Consider the following 19,311-nt stretch of genomic DNA (forward strand, 5'->3'; position numbering starts at 1 on the left):
TAAATAAAGAAATAGCTAATAACAATAAAGATTCTTACTAAATCTCTAAATATTATATAATTATTAAATGGTAACGAATAGATATGATTAGAGAATTAAATAGTAACTAGTAGATTATTGCTAATTGTCTCTTCAGATCGTGTCAAAGCATTTAGTGATCAAGATTTTGGGGTTGAGTTTACACTTTAATGTGCTAAAGATTGTTGCATTTCGGTTGTAATAGAGTGAAGCATGTCTTTGAGAAAAGAGTAATGCTACGGAGACCGAGAGTACCACTAAAAGATTCTCTGATTTCTTTTGCCCCACTTGTTACAATAGATGAGATCTAGACCTTGATTGTATGGGAATCTCGACCATTGATTGTTATGGTGGTAGATTAGGTAATTGGTTGGATTAGGCAACTAAGCCCCACAGAGTAATTAGGTTAGATTCGGATGTTTCTATCTTTATCTCGTTCCAAAATAGTTCTACTTAAACACTCATTAGGCAACTAGATTAGATTAGCAGTTATGTTAGAGTAAGGTATTCTATTCTTGTCGCTTTCCATAGTTTTCTAAATTTTATTCTATGTTTATCATGCAGATGCTCTATATAAGCACAGACCAAATCTTTGTAATTTATCCAAGATTAATAGAAATTCTCTTAATTTTATCACATGTTGCATACATTGCTAACGAAAGAAACCCTCATGGAAACCTCGAGTTTACCCTCGCCGAACTAATTTTTTTTTATCCATTCAAATTCTTTGTGAAGTTCTTTGAAAGGTTTTTACCTACTAAGAAATCACGAGAGAATAGAACACCATATCCGGTTAAGTAGGAGCAAGAAAAAGAAAAGATGGTCGATGGATTTGGCAAAAAAATTAATTTACTTTGCACTATTTGAACTTATTTTCATACCCCAAACCTAACAACTCCAAGTTAAAGGACTATGACTCTATTTTTGAAAGATACAAAGCTTGTTTGGTGATAAAGGGATATGCTCAAAAGGGAAGTAAGGGAATGTTTAGATCTCGGGAAAAGAAAACTGTGAAAAATATAATTTTCCTGGGAAACTTTTTAATGGGTTGTTTTTCTAGATTTTCTTTTTCTACCATTTGGTTCACATCAAGAAGACTCATTTTCTTTTTTTGGATTTTCTCCCTTTCCATATTTAGATTCTTCATGAAGATGACCCATTGCTTGACATGGTGTCTTGGGTAATTTCTCTCTACATTTCATCTGTTTATGATCAATGGCAGATTCCTCTTTGCGTCCATCTTACAAAAAAATTTGACAGAAGGAAACAGAAAACAAATCCCAATACCATGGCTCTCTCGAGTCTATTTGGTTGTGCGGCATAGACTCAGAGAGTAGTGGGATTCGTTGTCAGCATGGAGGAGATAAGCATTGGATTTGCTTGGAACTTACCTCCAAGAATAATGGTAAGTAGTGTTTGGTTGTCAACCTCGTAGAGTATCGGTAAGAGATGTCATTACCAATATAGAGAAAGATGACAGAGAAAGTGAGAGAAGGAAAAAGCATCCTTCCAAAGAAATCTAAGCAAAATTCAACCTTTTTATGGTTTTGGGCTTGGATATCATAGAGAGGGACAAGGTGACACATCAGCAGACATGCCATGGTTAAAGATTAACTAGGCGACATCCCTTGAAATCTTCAAGAATTTCAATGCTATATTGGCAATCAAACAAGGAGTTACGCTTACTTGACACCCAAAGTGATGAAGAACGCGCGGCGTTGAAGAAGTTTTTTATTTTTTATTTTCTATTTTCGGCATTTTATTTGTTGCATATTTTTTAGGCATCAAATCTTGGTCTTTTGGCATGATTTTGGTTTCTTTAGAAAGGTTTTTCGATTAGCTATCTAACGAGCCCAAGATCATGCGATTTGGACGGATTTAACAAGGTTAGGGGCGATTTATGGAAAGGATGCATGATTATTATGAGATTTCTATTTTAGGATTTAGTAAGGTTTCACACTTTTATTGGTTTTACTTTAGATGAAATACTAAGATTAATTGTTTAGGTAAGTAGTATTTCGGGTTTCTATTTTTGTGTTTTGGTGTCTATATAATGTAATGATATGAGGAAGAAAGATTTAGATTTGAATAAAGAAGATTTTAGGAATATCTTTTACGAAGAGCCTCGGTTCATTCACGTGGGTGAAGGATCTTGGCTCCTTTCACATGTTATATTGGAGCTTTTCTCCAAACTGTGGCATGGGCTTTCAAACCCCAATGAGTTATTTTAGTTGCTTCTTGTGTTGATCTTTTATCTTAGTCTTGTTGTTCGATGCTTCCCTGCAGACAAAGGCCAAGCAAAACCCCTAAGCCATCCCAGCTTTTGTGCAATCAAACACATCCAATAATCAAGAGCGCTACTCCTCTTCCATCATGAAGCCGGTACTCCCATCCATCAAGATGACAAATACATTGACACTTGCAGCAGCTGTGACTGCAATTTTCAACGTTTTTGCCACCTCCCTCTAGATCTTGAAGAGGGCAAATCCTATGGACTTTCTCAATGAAGGGGGAAAGGAAAGCGAGAAAGGTGTAAAAACATGGAAAATCATAAACATTTTATGAAGAAAGCTGATGAATAGACTACTCCATCCAGAAACCGGAAGAGTATAACAACTTACAAACAATCCCAGCAAAAACAGGCATTACTCGCTCGGAGGCCGGCTTCCATTTTTTGCAGCAGGGTTATGTATTATGGACTTGGATTCAAGGTTTCTGAAAAGAGAAGCACTCAAAAAAGGGATTGGAGAGAGAGAAGAGAAGCATGGCCGTTGTAGATAAAGGAAGTAGAGATGAAACAGATATGCGCAAAATCCCATTGGAAATCTAAAACAGATAAATGTGGACTTTAGTTTTCTTGAAAACCAAAATTAGGTCTTAGTGGGATTTTTTCTTTCCTTGTTTTTTCTATAAAGGTTATTTTAAGAATAAAAAATTCTGGGTTTACAGTGTTAATCAAACTATGGAAAACTCCTTTTTGTGTAATTCAAAAAGAATAGTGTAAGATCCCACATCAGAAGGAGAGAAAAGATTTCTAGGTTATGTGTGTGGATTCTCCCTACCTGTGTATATGCATTTTCAACATCTCTAAGGGGCTGGGCCTTGCAGCGTGGGTTAGGCATGGTGCTGCTAGGAAAGAAAATCGAGGAGGGTGGGAGACCTAGAACCAGATAATATTTTCACAATAGGGTCGGGTCGGGTCGTGACGTAATGGCATCAGAGCCGGACCTCCACAGTAAGGTGTGACAGCGAGGATGACGGACCCTAAGGGGAGTGCCAGCGAGGAACTGGCCCTAAGGGGGTTGGAATGTAAAATCCCACATTGGAAAGGGAGAAACGATTTCTAGGCTATATATGTGGATTCTCCATCTCCCTATGTAGACGTGTTTTCAACATCTCCAAGGGGTGGGGCCATAGGAGGTGAGTTGGGCACGGTAGTGCTGCTGTGCTGGAGAACAAAATCGGGGAGGGTAGGAGACCCATAAGTGGACAAAATTTACACAATGGGATCGGGTCATGACAAATAGGGCCTCAATGGATGGTAAGAAAAAAAAAACAGTAATATGTATTATTGACCCGCGGGTCACCCAACCCACCAAAACATGGGTTGGGTCGGGTGAACCCGCGGGTGCCAACATTTCGTGTCTTTTTTTCGGTTCGAGTAGATACCGGACGCATTTCCTAACTCGCAACAAAGGGCAGCTTTCAGATAAAAGAGGGGATTTCTCTCTTTTGGAGGGTACTCCGGGCATTTTGTGTTACTTCATTGAGAAGCAATCCATACGAACCGTGAGAACAAAGAAAAAGAGAAATGGACGGCCTAGATTAAGAGGAAATTCAACCTAGTATAAAAGGGACAAGGGTTCGTTAGCAATGGGGGCACTCGTGGCATTTTTTTTCTAAGTCTTTTTGTGGACCCCGATCCCGAGGACGGATCGGCGAGGGACACGAGATCCCACGCCGATCCTCTAAGATCTCCACAATGTGAAGGAGAGCTCTACCAAGGAACTCTCTAAATGATATAAATGAGATACCTCTCGATTCAAGGACTAGCCCGGAACCAAGATGTACCTATAACAAATAAGAGTCGCCATCCAAGGAAGTAGGCCCTGGATCCCATGAAATACTCTGTTGCAACAGATAACCAGAGATACAAAAGTCCGTGCCTGATGACGAATGGGGAAGGTGTTAAGCGCCCCCAATTCGCCCAAGTGCAAGCACATGGTCTCTTATGCCATTTTTAATTAATTTTGAAGAGTTTTGGGCTAAAATCATGTGAAATGGGAACGAGTATCCCCGAGAAAACGTCTATCTAAGCATGCATGACCCGGGGATGGGCAAAAGAAAATAAACATCAAAATCCTAACTCACCGCATCTAGGGAAGCAGTAACATCCGCATGCACAGCTACAGCTAAGCAGGTAATATAGTAGATATGATAAGCAGAAAAGCAGTAAATATCTACAGCTAAGCATATGATCATGATAAGTAAGCAAATAAATGTCACAGCTAAGCATGTAAATAAGGATGTGAAACTAAACGCACGAGGAATAAGCAAGCTGAAAGTAAACACACAAGGAACCAAAGACAAACACACGATAAGCCAAAATGATGCGAGGAAAGAAAGGAATCAGAAAATAGACGGTATGTGCAAACCCAAAATGCCAGGGAAAAGAAAATGGGACATACGATAGTCTCAGGGAGCGATTCTAAAGAAATCGAGCTCAGCGATCCCGATCCACTAAAGATCGGACAAGTCTCGCGGTCGTCATAGCCTATCGTTGGGCTCAGCGAGGACAATCCCTGTGAAGGGGCCACGCTACGTCGTCGCCCGTCCCAAAACCCGATAAAACGTCGGAAAACCAATAAAACCGGCAAACCACAATCAAAATCGGAAATGAAATGAAAAGAAGGCTCTGAGTGGCCTGGCAATCACCATCCTTGCCCATTTTAGTTTTTGTATTTTTGAGAAAGCTTGAAAGATATTTTTGGATGCTGAAATGATTTTTTTGAAGGGTTTAAATGATTTTATTGAAAAGTTTGACTGAACTTGGGATGCAGATCCCAAGCTGCCTACGTACCCTGTGAAAAGGGATCAAGCCAACGTAGTTCGAAACAGCTTTTCGAAAAACGCTTTGAGTGTTTTTTTATGTTTTTTGGATTTTTGTTATTTGATTTTTATGTATTTTTATCCCTTTTGATTGAAAGGGGGTTTTGGCTCAAGAGGTTGCCGTCCGTCATCGCCTAAACCCCACAATGTGTACCTGTAATCGATGGAATCCTAAAAAATCGAAAAGGATCCCGAGGAACGTGGAGAGAGCGAACCCAAAAGAAGACAAGGTAGAACCCATGAACCCTATAAGTAGCAAAAGTCCCAAAGGAAGCCAATAGCTCCACCCAGGAATCCAATAGCTCTATGCCTAAAGATCTCACATGCTCACAAAGCAAGGTGGGTGTATAACTTGAAGACCCAGAAAATTAAATCAACAAAACTCCAAACTATGCTTAGAAATATGAAATCTTAGATGTCAGAAACTATGGTGGAGAAGAGACTAAGAGATATCACTTGATGCCAGTATCATTTGAATATCCACAAAGATGACCATGAAACGATAGTAAGGATTAAGGCAAGAGGGCTGAATCCCAACCTTATACAGACATCAAGGATAAAACAAAAATAGTAGGGATGAGACTAAGAAATATCAAACCATCCATTTACATTACCCAAATAGCATTACCCAAATATATCTATCAAAATGTCTAAGATCGAAGTACAATTAGAGTAAGAGACTAAATCATAACCTGTGCTATTCAAATATTCCCTCTAGAGACAACAAAAATAAAAAAAATGAAACTGGAACTGAAAGTAACGCCCTGTTCTGAATAATAGACGTGCGATGTGGAGGCCAAATAGAGCATCAAGCATAGGTTAACCGGTTTCCTAATAAAACCAACATGATTCTAAAGACACTTTTTCAAGGACCGATTGGGAATAATGGGGACAAAAGAAATGTGTAAATTCAATCGGCATCTGCACAACTCACGATGGAGACAATTCACAAGTCATACAACGTTAAACCACAAAATATTATATTTGGCTTAAGATAAGCATCTTGCAAAGGGGAAAACACTTACAATCATTCAAATGAAGAAGAGTTAAGCCATATCAAGTTAACATTGTAAGGGGTCAATAGAGTGGGGGGTAATTCGGGTCGGTCACTTAAGATCCAAATTGAATTCTCACCTACAGACCGGGGTCAGAGTAATCCAATTTATTAAGTAAGCCAACTTAGACATTTGAATGCACAAGAACGATCATCATCTAAAACTTAACAGATGGAGGAATTGCAATAGGGTTTCACATATGACTACATGGCCAAAGGAAAATAAACACACAATTGCATGACTTGGTGAATCAGATAAATGGTTAGAGAAAGGAAGCAACAAAATTGAAATTAAGTTGGAGTGAATGAATGCCTAGCATAAGCTAGGTGAAATTACTCTCATTAATTTCTTTTTCAAGATAGGCAAGCAAAGGCAAGAAGAAACTCAACCACCATATGATATAGGTCTAGGTCTAAATCCCATATGCTGAGAAAAAGCCATGCCAAAGCAGAAACAAAGCACGAGGATCGGAATTGGATTCAGCTATTAGAATTTCACAGAGCCATTTTTTAAAAAGAAATCCAAATTAAAAGTATTGAATATCAATCACAAACATAGCACTGTCCAAAATGAGCATGATCTTAATTCAACTATAAATTGAAAAGAGACAGGAGAAGTTACCTGAAATTAGAGCTCGGTATAGTTGGAAGCCTTGGAAAGTGAGTGTAGGTAGCCCATGATCGCGCGTGTTCGCAGGAGACAGGATCGGATCTACGTGATGAGGGGTTTTAATGGCTGTGAAGGTATGATGGCTTGGGGAGGATGGGTTTGGTCGGATTTCGGGTAGGGTTGGTTTGGTCGGATTCCGGCAAGCTTGCCGGAATCAATGGAGATGGTGGTGGTGGTAAATGGAAAAAATCAAAAAGGGGTTTGATGGGGGTTGGATGGAGGAAGAAGATGAGGATTGTGGTGGATGATGGTGGTGGGAAAAGGCTATGGTGGTTTTGATATGGGTTTTGAAGTGGGTTGGGGTGGAGATGGATTTCGGTTTTTTGAGGTGGTGGTTGGAGAAGATGAGGGTGGAAGAGGATTTTCGAAGTGGGTTTGGGGTGGAGATGGTTCGAATTTGAAGAGGTGGCTATTGGTGGAAGAAGAAATGCAGAGGTGAGGGTGAAATGGGTTTAATGATGGTGGAGAGAATGGGGATTTGGAGAAGAGGGTTTACGTATTAGATGGAAATGGCTGAGATAGGTTTGGTGGGTCGGATTCCGGCAAGACTCTCGCCGGAATCAATGGAGGCTGAGGTTAGAAAAGGGAAGATAGTGGGGAAGGGTTGGAGAAGAGGGTTAGGATCATAAGGGCCGTGGCGGTTTGGCCGGACGGTGGTGGGTGAAGAGGATGATGATCGGAGATGGCGATGGCTTGCCGGAGGTGGGGAAAATGGGTTTGCCGGATTCGGCTGGAGCAGACGAAGATGGCGGTTTTCTTTTTCTCTTCTCCCTCTCTCTCTCTCTCTCTCTACTGTGTGGAAAATGAAGAATCCTCCCTCTCCCTGGCTCACAAGCTCTCCCCTGGATTTTATACTCATCATTTTCTTTTCTTTTTTAATCTAATCCCTACCCTCCATTTGGTGCCTTCTCATCTCAGCCATCCCCCTCTCTCTGCTAGCCCTAATGCCTTTTTAGAAACCCTAAAAATCTAAAAGCCTCTAATCTAATCCAAGCCCTACACTTCATTTTTTAGATCCTAAAGCCCATGCTTATTGCTTGCAAAGGAAGCAACACTCATTTTATCAAAATACCCCTAGGACAAGGTGATTTTACAACCTCCTACCATTAGACTCTACTTGCCTTTTCCTCCTATCAATGGGCACCCCCACTTGGTTGTTTCACTCCCCTCTTCTAAAAAGGGAAAATATATACGCCTCCCCCTTCTTCCTCGGACAGCCCTCTTTAGCATATTTTCTAGCTATAGGGGGGTGGTTTAAGCAAGAGAAGGGGAAGAGTGAATTACTTCTTTTTCTTGTATCTTTTCTTAGGGAAATGATATTGACACATTCGTATTTTGATAACGACACCAACTCGCCCGTCTTTTCTTATTTAAACTCATGAAAATGTAATGATCATTTAATCGTGATTTAAACACTAAAAGACAAGGTAAGTTAGTGAAAATATCAAGCGAGATTGTGTCAGCATCATCTGCACTTGGGAGGTTCATGTAGAGGGGTGCCAATACCAAGGTTTGTATAAAGGGGTGCCAATACCAGAACTCAGGGTATTTTGCAATTTTTATAAATTCCGGAAAAATAAAAGGGAAGGTCGGGGCGATGGAACGGATGATATCAATGAGGTTTACGGATACTGGGGTTTTCAGAGTATTTCGGAAATGGACTGCAAATGTGCACTCTTGGGTCTCTTAGGTTCTTTCGCACTCTATGCTCGGCTTCGAGAATTTCAAAATTGATTCCGGACATGTTGGAACCAGTTTCGGGAACTTGAAGCTTGATTTCTGGGACTTTGAATTCGGTTTCGGGACTCGAAATTCGGGATTTATTCAATTTTTGGGAAATTTGGGTCAGGTCAAAATGGGGTGTCTACACTTTTCTTCTGTTTTTGTTGCTATAATTTCCTTATTCGCCCAAAAAAATATTCTTTGGCAAAAAATTGCGGTTACCCGCACCTAATTGCTGACCCCGTAGGGATGCGGGTCATTTTTTACCCAACCCGTTTGACCCACAGCCGGATGACCCTCAGGTAACCCAACCCAACCCGCCCGTTTGACCCACACCCGGTCTAAAATTTATGGTTTGGATCATTGAGCAAGTGGCCCCCTACATGGACATTCCTTCCTACAAGAAATTTATTTGCCCCACTTGCCTTGTTGACATATCGAATCCGCTGATTCGAAAGAAAACCCTAAGGTTAGCAAAACTATGTTAAGATCACCTTGATCGGATCTCCTAGGTTAATTGATCCATCAAGGCTTAAACAAGTCTCATTTGATCGGATGTCCGTTTCGGATGAACCCAAGATCATTTGAATCGGCTTATGATGTTTTGAAAGACAACAGTGGTGATCTCACATTACATTCCTCCTGGTCCCCCAGCGGAAACCAAAAATTCTTTCACATGGATTGCAAGAAAATTCAGGAAAACTTTGAAAAGGAAATATATTTCTAAAATTTCCTTCTTTTTTTCACACATGACAAAACATTACCTCTTTCGGTAGGTAAGTTGGGATCAAACCTCCGGCCTAAAGGTTGAGAAACAAAGACAAAACCACTGAGCTACATGCCCAACCCCTAACAAAACATAACTTGAAAAAACCTATTCAATATTTTACTTATGGTATCCCTCTAAATTAATCATAATCATAATAATTCCCTCTAAAAAGGTGAAAGAAAAATTTCCTGAGAAAATTTTTTCATGAATTGTTTTTCTTGCAATCCATAGAGTGATGAAAACCTCTTCAAACTGTATCCCTAATCTGACTCTTGAGGGGGAGTGGGAGCTGTTTGGTTTATGTTGCTATAAAGGCTAGGGGAAATATACATACTGGGGCCCAGCGAATATCCAGAAATGGAAGTGCAAGTTGATTGATCCAACGGCTACGATCGTATGAGTACTGTTCCATGTCTCGGTTCTTGCTGGCCACGCATGGAGGATCTCCCTGCGTGATTCTGAAAGCTGACGGCATCTTGACCCCTATTTTGTCTTTTTCAAATCGCCGAATAGGGAATGCCAGCTCGACCCTAAGACCAAACCTACGTTTTGACTCATCTCAAACCCCTGTAAAACAATAAAATGAAATGGGTGTAGTTATAAAGAACATGGGGTGCCGTTATAATTTCCGGACAAAAATCAGCAACTGTAGATTAAGGAGGAGGAGGAGAGGACTGCTTCGATAGGGCGACCGCCCAACCTCACATTCTATTACAATGAGACGGCCCTCACTGCAGCTTATTAGGTCCCACCATTGCTTGATCTAAACCGTTCATGTGGTTACACTTGCTTTAAATCTTTTAGGTGTTAGGATTGATTTACTGTTCTGATTTTTCAGCCATTAGAGATCAAAAGCAAGTCCAATCAAGTGGATGGTTCAGATCAATCAAAGAGTGGGCCCGCTATTAAGTAGTGGGGTGCCACATTAATTAAAATACAATGGAGAGGATGAACCTACCGAAATAGGGGGGTGACAATTTCTGCACCTTGAAAATATGCTACAAAAGAAGTTCAAAGTAAAACACTTTCTGCAACAATGGGGACAAAAAATATCTAAGATTGTCTATTCAGCATATATCCCCATTTGATCAGAACCTGGAATGTCATATCCATGCCTACCTATTCGGTGGTTGATGCCAGCCAAAAAAACTACACCGAACAAATGATCCTGATCGTTGGATCCAGGGTTTTTTTTTTTTTTTTTTTTGTCCTTTTTTGGGGTGAAGATGACTGTTGGATCAATGGCGTTTTGCAATAGGTGGGTGAATGGCCAATTGGGCATGTGCACGGTTTTGGTTCAGCAGACATGTATATACACTGAGCTTCAGTGTATATTCTATATCCGTAATTGTGGTAAAACCTAGTCAAACACAGGAAAAATCAGCGGCAACAATAAGAGGCCCTCTCGTGGATCAACTAAAGTCCAAACCCCGTTATTATATATGGAGTCCATTTTGGATTTTATAGCTTTCATCCATTTTTCCGCATCAATGTCTAACATCGTTTCTTTGTAGTTAAGATGATCATTATCATTTTTATCTGAAATCATATCATATTTTTTATCAAGTAGACTAATCTATCAGATTGTGTGATGGCACTACACGTGCATTCGTGTTAGGGCCGAAAACAATAACAAAGAAAAGAACCGACAACGATCGAAAAACTAAACCCACAGAAACCCAGAAGCCGGGGATCGAGATCAAAAGAGAGCAAGAGAGCCAGAATGAAATAAAAATGAAAAGAAAATACCAAGAAAACCACAACTAATCGAGAGAGGATCATGAAAAGAGCGCTGGACTAGCTTTTGTATCTGAGTAACTAAAAACATGTTTTACAAATTACATCACATTCATCTAAAACCACAAAAGAGAAAAAGATTTTTTTTCTATCTTTTTCTCCCTCTGATCTTTGAAAAAGTTGGAGGAGGGGGGGGGGAGGGGGAGGAGGAGGAGGAGCATGAACATGACCATGTTTTTCAGATCTCAAACTCTTCTGAGTCCCTTTCGATTGCGATTTCTTCCTTCTTTTAATACCAAAAGCCCCAAGTTTCCTCCTTTTATGCGACTCCTTTATTGTCTCCAGCTTCGGCCTCCATTGCTGAGACCCACGACATCCCACCAACTGTTTGTAATCCTTCTCTAGCTCAGGAGTAGTACAAACCCTACCCTTTAACTCATTCGAGTTATCCGAGTCCTCATCGTCTTTAATTGTTCCCTCTTCAATCAGCTTCGAAATGAACTCATCAGAGACTCGTATCTGTAGTGTCCCAGACGCCGTCTTATGTATATCAAAAGGCCTACAAGATGCGGCCTTCTTAAAGAAAGCAGCCTTGGAGGGTAAATCAGAAGAAGATGCAAAGGAGGCGATGGTGACGAAGGAGAGGACGGATTGGAAGATATGAGTGGGGAGGAGAAAGTAACTGTGGCCGGGTTTGAGCTCGTCTTTTTCGGAGAGGGCTGGGATTTTTTGGCCAATGAAGAAGGAATCTGATCGGCAGATTAAGTGTTTGGGGAATTCGAGCATAAGCTCAGAAGCATGGACTGGTCTGTGGTAGATTTTTACGATGCCATCGGATTTTATGAGCTTTACTGTTCGGACAGGAGGGTCTGGTGGAAGGTGGTGAACGCATGGGATTCGGTTTCCCATTACGTGAAAACACCATGGGATCATGTGGAAGCTTAAGAACTTGAGACCCATCAGTCCATATAGAGAAAGAGAGCAGATAAAGAATGGAACAAACCCAGATAGGAATACTCAAAACCAGGGGAAAAGAGGCTAAACAAGCAGAACCTAGATGAGAAAAGGGGTGTGTTTGTATGGGTTTCTCTTTTGTTGGGGAGATCGGTTGAAGACTTGTAGGAGTAAAGGTTTGGGAATATATACAAGACTAGAGGTGTATTTGGATGTACACGGGGAGAAGGAATATTAGGAAATAGAAAGAGACGTTGGTGTTTTTTGAGAGAGGGGGGTTAGTGAAATGGAGGTTTGACCCTTTGACTGAGAAATCTCTGACGCCGTCTCATTTTTGGGTATTTTTTTAAAGATGCGGAATCTACAGAGCCCAATGCGGAAAACTCTCTCTCTCTCTCTCTCTCTCTCTCTCTCTCTCTCTCTCTCTCTCGGACGCCAAAAGAGGCCGAAAAATTCAAACATAAAGCCCGCCTTACAAAGGTTTCCACAAGAATAGAACAACCTTTGGCTCTCTTTTTTCTGCTGTTTTTTCCTTAAAATCTCGTGAGATGTACATGAGAATGTCAAGTTAGTGACTTTTCCTAAATGGTGGGGGCCATCTGATGGACGGTCAAGATCACCGTCCATATAATCACGTGGTCATAAGGAGGTTGGCAGGTGGGTTTAAACTGGACCCTTGTGGGCCATGCTTTGGCAAAGCATTGGCCAGTTCTAATTGTCAGTCTCGACAACTTGAATGCGGACACTGCACAATTTATGTTTGGAAATGATATTTCCACTCCCTTTTTTGTCCAAAAGATGACAGTATTTCCACCACTTTTTCTTTGTCTTTTCCTGTTGAAACATCATTTTCTCTTCCTTTTATAAGCCACCAATCGGTAATGGGCTCAACGTTAAGGCGGATATCTTCTCACCAAGCAATCCAAGGGCTAGGGTGAGTTCATGCTATTGATCAGCCTTTCTAATCCTCTAAGCATGAGTCATGACTGTTGGATGATAATTAGAGGTCCCACCAATCATTTTAGGAGTAATATGGGACCCGCTTCTAATCACTGTTGATTGTCAACCGAACGATCATCATTCAAGCAGTGCAAGTCAATCGGTGTGACATTCATATGGCTTCATGAGGGTAATATCTGTCATTAATTCACGACAGCTGTCAACTGTAGAAAGTAGTTGCTTCTTCAATAGCATTACCTTCATACTAAGTGCTCCTAAGTCCCAAACTACGCTTACTATAGAAAATTTGTAAACGAAAAATGATATCTAAACCCCTCTTGTTTGTCGTTTCATGGATTGTTAAATGTGTTAGTGTTATATGCCCTCTTTACCCAACCATTTAGTTATTTTCCTTTTAAGTTATTTAAAATAATATTTAATTGATATTATTGTTATTATTACTAATAACCATAAATATTTATGAATATTCTTAGGGAAATGTTATTAGCACTACTATATTTTGATGAGGGCACTCTCACTTTATTAAAAGTACGGTATGGACAACACCATAGGATGATCCAAACCGTCCATTAGATGGGCCACAGCCTAAATAGGCTGTGCCCCAAAAATCATTTCCATAGGTTAATCCTAACCCTCCGATCTGAATGTTAGAGGGTTCAACCTAAACCTCTATAGATCGGAAGGTTAGGATCAACCTATGAAAATCATTTTTGGGGCACAACCTATTTAGGCTGTGGACGGTTTGGATCATCCTATGGTGCGGGTCATACCGTACTTTTAATGAAGTGAGGAGTGCCCTCATCAAAATACAGTAGTGCGGATAACATTTCCTTATTTTATACTAATACCTGATAATGATATCATAAGGTTCCATTTTTTTTTTTCTTGACTTTTACCTACCTCTAGTGCATTTCTCACTCTTTCCCTCTCATTCCTCTCTCTTCTCTCCTCCACCCTCTTTCTCACGTGGCATGGTGGCCCAGTTGATCAACGACCCTGATCATCAGACATTTGCCATTATAATAACAAGGAGGGGGCTAAAATGGAGGAGAATGACTGAAATGGTACTATTTAATTTTTGTTCGTCGATAAAGAGGTTTAAATTTGTAGATTATTCCACCCCCACTTCCAGAAAACGAGTTTCACCCTTTTTACCCCTCACCTCTCTTTCTCCCCACGTGTATCGCAAGGCCCACCAAACTCAATTAAATAGCAAGAGATTTTGGTGATATTTTGACACTGCCAAAACCGAGAAATCAATTTATCGTCAACATAAAATAAGCCAAGAAAGCTTCTCATTCCAAAACCAAAGAAAAAGATAAAAATAAGAAAAAAGGACCCAAAACGACCAACTTTATCTATACGATACCGGTGCAGTGTGCACGAGCGGAAAGTGATATACTACAAAATGTAATATTATAAAAAAGCCCCTGTACTCAGAAGAAATATCAAAAAAAAAGAAAATAGCATATTCATCTCTCCTTTCATGGCTTTGTTGATAGGAACGGGAAAAGTCTTTTAATTTTCCACACGCAAATATTCAAGGCATTACATACTAAGAGACGCTCTTGTTATGAGAAGAGCATGAGAAGCATAACCTGAGCCATGCATGCAATATCAGCACGATCCGGACCCTTTATCAATTGGCCCAGTAGATAATATAGCATGAAATCAAAGTATTCAAACAATTATAACCATTGGATCATAGACATTTGACTATCCATCTACAAGGTATTGGCTGAATGGTTGGGATCAATCCGATTTGACATCTGAGTGTATCATCTCCACCCTAAGGAGAGTCGGATCAGGCTTCTCATAATAAGGCTTCTCATAGTATCATCCCCTTAAGCATGAGTAGTCGTGCTAGATCCAACTTCTATGCGTACAAGAAAGAATATTTTTGCTCTCTTTTTTCCTACCCAGTGTAAGCTTTGGTCTAAGGCTAAGGTGGCAAGAACATCGGTTCCTCGTGATGCAATCAGCCATTGTAGGGTGGAAAACCCTTAAATTAGAATATGGGGTGTAGGGTTTAACATATATTAATTTGGGTGTTGATTAGTCCCTAGGTTTCACCCTTATCCAGGTCTTGATACCCTCATTGACTTAAAACAAATGTAATATATACAGTATATCGGAGTACCGTACAAGGTATCTGCAAAGGGCCGATATCGAGAGAACCCAAATCATTCAACCTACTTACACCTAAATGCTTAACCTGATTATGGTAAGATTAAAGCCCCATTCGTTTTGGATTTTGAGAATTGATTTTGTCCGAAACTGATTATCGGGTACGAAATTAAGGCCCTGATCATTTGGATTTTGAAAATTAATTTGAATCCAAAACTGATTGTAGACTCAAAACTAAATACAATAATGAGTTCGATAATCAATTTTGTACTCAAAATCTAAAACGAGTAGGGCCCAAGCAAAATTTTGAGCCCAATGAATAGTTTTGTTGATGGGACCCACACTCATACCACACGTACACATGTCCTCCCACGTACTTCTCGCTTCTATCAATACTCAATAATAACAAGAGGTATATTTTTATTATTTATTTCACTTAGCCAAACTTGTGTAAGGCCCCACTTTAATTTCTAGATTCTAAAAAATGTCAGAATTGGCGTCTCTTGGTATCTATCTATTAAATAAAGGGAAAAAAACAAATGTTAGGCTTTGTCGTATTAAATTTACCTAAGTCCTTTGATTGGGGCCCACACATATAATCCACTTCATAAAATGTTGCACCAAAAGTGGGGCCCTCTTTGATTTTCAATTCTGTCTTGGAGTGAATTGATGATATGCAACACTCAGGAATTGATTCGGTTGAGAGCCACAGAGCACTGGTGCATCCTGTTCTAAGTCTATTTAGGTGGGCATGTTTTTCTTGTTTGGTGTGGGCCCCCTATAAGAGAAGCTTCTACTGTTGAATCAAATAGTGACACGTGTCCAGCATCCAATAGGGGAAGAAGCCAAAACTATTCAAGGAAGAAGATGGGTCATCAAAAAACAGAAGATGGGTCAGCCACACACACATTACTCTCTACATGAGACATGCAGTGTGGTGGATTAATTAACCATAATCAAATAAGCTAATCACTATAAAGAAAAGGTTAAATGCTATGAAGAAAGTCACTTTTGTTCTCCTTCCTAAAAGACTTATTGGGCCCAATTTCTTCCCTGTTTACGGGATCGAATCAAATGATCCGAATGAGAGACCATAAATCCAACCAAATGCCGTTGAGAACAACTTGATCAGGTGATCCTAGGCCCTTGATCTAGAATGCCTCATCTAGGATGCCGCCAAGGCAAGCTAAACCGTTGATTTTTGTAGTCCTTATCCTGCGCATAATATTTCCGTCCTAGATGGGACAAAGACCATGTGGGTCACCACATGATGTTCTACAAGATCAATGGTCTTGATTTCACATGCTAACTCACTCTCAAGAAAAGGGGTCCATGGTTCTAGATGTAGTAGACTCTTTAAGTGTTTATTAAAATAGAGTAGGACTATAAAAAGTACCTAAGCTTAGCAGTTGAATTTGGCCAACCTTAAGACCCTGTTTGGATTGCACCAACTTTTTTCAAAAAGTTTGGAAAGGAAAATTATTTTACCCTGAATTTTCCTAGCCAAATGATCCGAACCTTTGATCAAAAAGACTTTGGAAATCGCTTGGTGACCCCACATAGTTGTTAAGGGTGTTGGATCAATTAATCTTTGATTAAAAAGTATAATCACTCTTAACTGTGAAATGTGCAAGCAGATTGGCACTATCCGAATTGTGCCCTAAATTTCACCAGCCAAATGATCTTAACCGTCAGATTAAAAAACTACTATGTTTTTTTGCCAGCAGCCCATCCACTACATCGGGATTTGATCAATTTGTACGTTATTACGTTAATGGAAGCCCGGTCAAGAAATTAATTGTTTGGTTATGAAAAAGGTGCTCACAACCCGTTGCTTTGATATTTTCTCTTTATTTTAGACTTACTTTAATTGGCTGTTGATAGATAATTGGAAAGAAAAGGGGTGCCACAATTAAAACAAAATTCAATAATAAAACAACAGCCTAATTAAAATAAATAAATAAACTGTTGTGAAAAATATAGTTTGATAAAGAAAAAACTACAAATCAACGACAAAATCAAACAAAATACATAGATAGAAAATATGAGATTCAGGTGGTTTCTCACATTCTCTGACTAGTTCGCATATAAAGGTAGTTTGAGACAAGGTTTAAAATTTCGGTGTCGGTACCGGTTTCGGACCTTGAAATTTTGAAATATCGGTCAAAATCTGGTGCAAAACAAAAAAATAATATTTTATTCGTTATTAAATTTCGGTCGAAATTTTGGTGAAATATTAAATTAATATTTAAAAAAAACAGATTTTTTGCGTCAAATTTCGGAAAAACCGAAATTTCTGAATTTCGGCCGAAATAAATGACCATTTCGGTTTTTTGTGGTTTCGGTGTCGGTCTCCACCGAAATCCAAAATTTCATATTTCTGTCGAAATTTAAAACCGTGGTTCGAGAACATCGACAATGTATGTACAAAGTGCAATCTACGGTACACAACTAAGTCCTTATATAATATCGTACCCTAAGCTCAATATAAGAGTCTCACCCAAATACGTAAACTATTTGATTTTCATATTCCAAAGATATCTCTAACATGTGCTTGCCATATACTTTTGTGGAATTCGACCAGATCGATCACCACCTCATTTATTGACCTCAATTATTGTAGGCCATCTTGTTAATGTAAAGAATAAAACCATTTAGCTGATGTCATGATACCAAATGTAGGAAGACATCCGTCCAAACTATGTCAGTTAGTAATGTTTATGATGGACGCATTCGCCTACTCTTTTTGTAAGAATGTATTAGTTAATAGTATATGACCATCTTTGGGGGTAAGAATTGTCAATCATACATTCGTACATGCATCTATATTGTCCCTCACCCTCACCCTCACCCTCTTTTTCAGAATGTCTTAGTTATTAGTATCTGACCATCTTTGGTGGTAAGAATGGTCAATCAGACATTCGTGCATGCATCTATACTACCCCACCCTAGTATATGACCATTTTTTGTGGTAAGAATGGTCAATCAGACACATTCGTGCATGCATCTTCTATATGGCCTCTCATTTTTCATACCCTAAGGACATGCACTCTTCTTTGACTTAAATTGCAACTTGGATCTAGCCTTGTTCTTCTTTTTTTTTGGTGGGATAGGTAAGCTGGGATGGTTGGGTTGAAGAATATTCTTTACAGAATGAGCTAGAGGCTCAACTCCAATTTTTTAGCTGGGGTCTATTTTATCAAAACATTTCCTACAAGGGAAAAAATGATGAAATTTGTTTGGGTGGTTGGGTGGTTGGGATAAGAATAAAGTTCTATCCATAGTTACAAAGATGGGACTTATGAATAAATCAGCGAAGCTAATGTTGGGAAATCACAAAATATTTGGAAACAGCTAGAAAAAAAATTGGTAGACCCACGCCCATTTTTCTATTTACTTACTTATACGTATCTACTACCATGGACACATAAACATATACGATCAGGTGAGTTCATGCCTATTATAAAAGCATAGTTGAGCTGATATCATTTCCCTATTTTTTATATGTACGAGCTGATATCAAAAACCATATTAGGAGACCCAAGTCCAATTTGCCTGAAATATCTATGGCAAAGTATGCTCCTTGTCGGCCATATATGTGGCACTTATGTATGATAATCAGGACCATCAGTCTTGTGGACCACCACAGGATCATTTTTATCTTGATGCCTTGTCCTCCGAAAAAGAATTTTTAAGGCAGGAACTCAGAGAGTTGCCCGAGTTTGGAAAATTGCACACAGGAATGCTACTCAACTCTCCATCTATGGAAAATTGTTGGACCTCCCCATGGAAGGGATGCGTTTGCCAGTACGCTCAGTCCACATTTGGTTACCGTGATTATGCACTACACTGTTGCTCTAGAGAATGGAAAGTGGTGCCCAAGCGACAAGTAGTCACTTCCACAATTCCCACTCCACTGGAAATTTTGCCCGTCCCTCGAATATTTCAAGAATGGAAACCGAATGCAGCCTTGATTTCTGCAGGGTAGCCCATTTGAAAAATTGACAAAAAAGTCCGATCCATTGCTGTTAACCACACCTTGGTCGGATGATTGTTTGGGTGCTCAATAGCTCGGCATTCATTGGACTTTCAAATGCCAATGAATTGTTGATTCCATGTTTGGTTGCCAATATTGGATGAGCGGCAAAGGTCCTCTCTCTCTCTCTCTCTCTCTCTCTCTCTCTCTCTCTC

Source organism: Tasmannia lanceolata, unplaced genomic scaffold, assembly GCF_043159265.1.
Source record: "Tasmannia lanceolata isolate RefF3 unplaced genomic scaffold, GAP_Taslan_0.1 ptg000037l, whole genome shotgun sequence".
NCBI classification, from domain to species: Eukaryota; Viridiplantae; Streptophyta; class Magnoliopsida; order Canellales; family Winteraceae; genus Tasmannia; species Tasmannia lanceolata.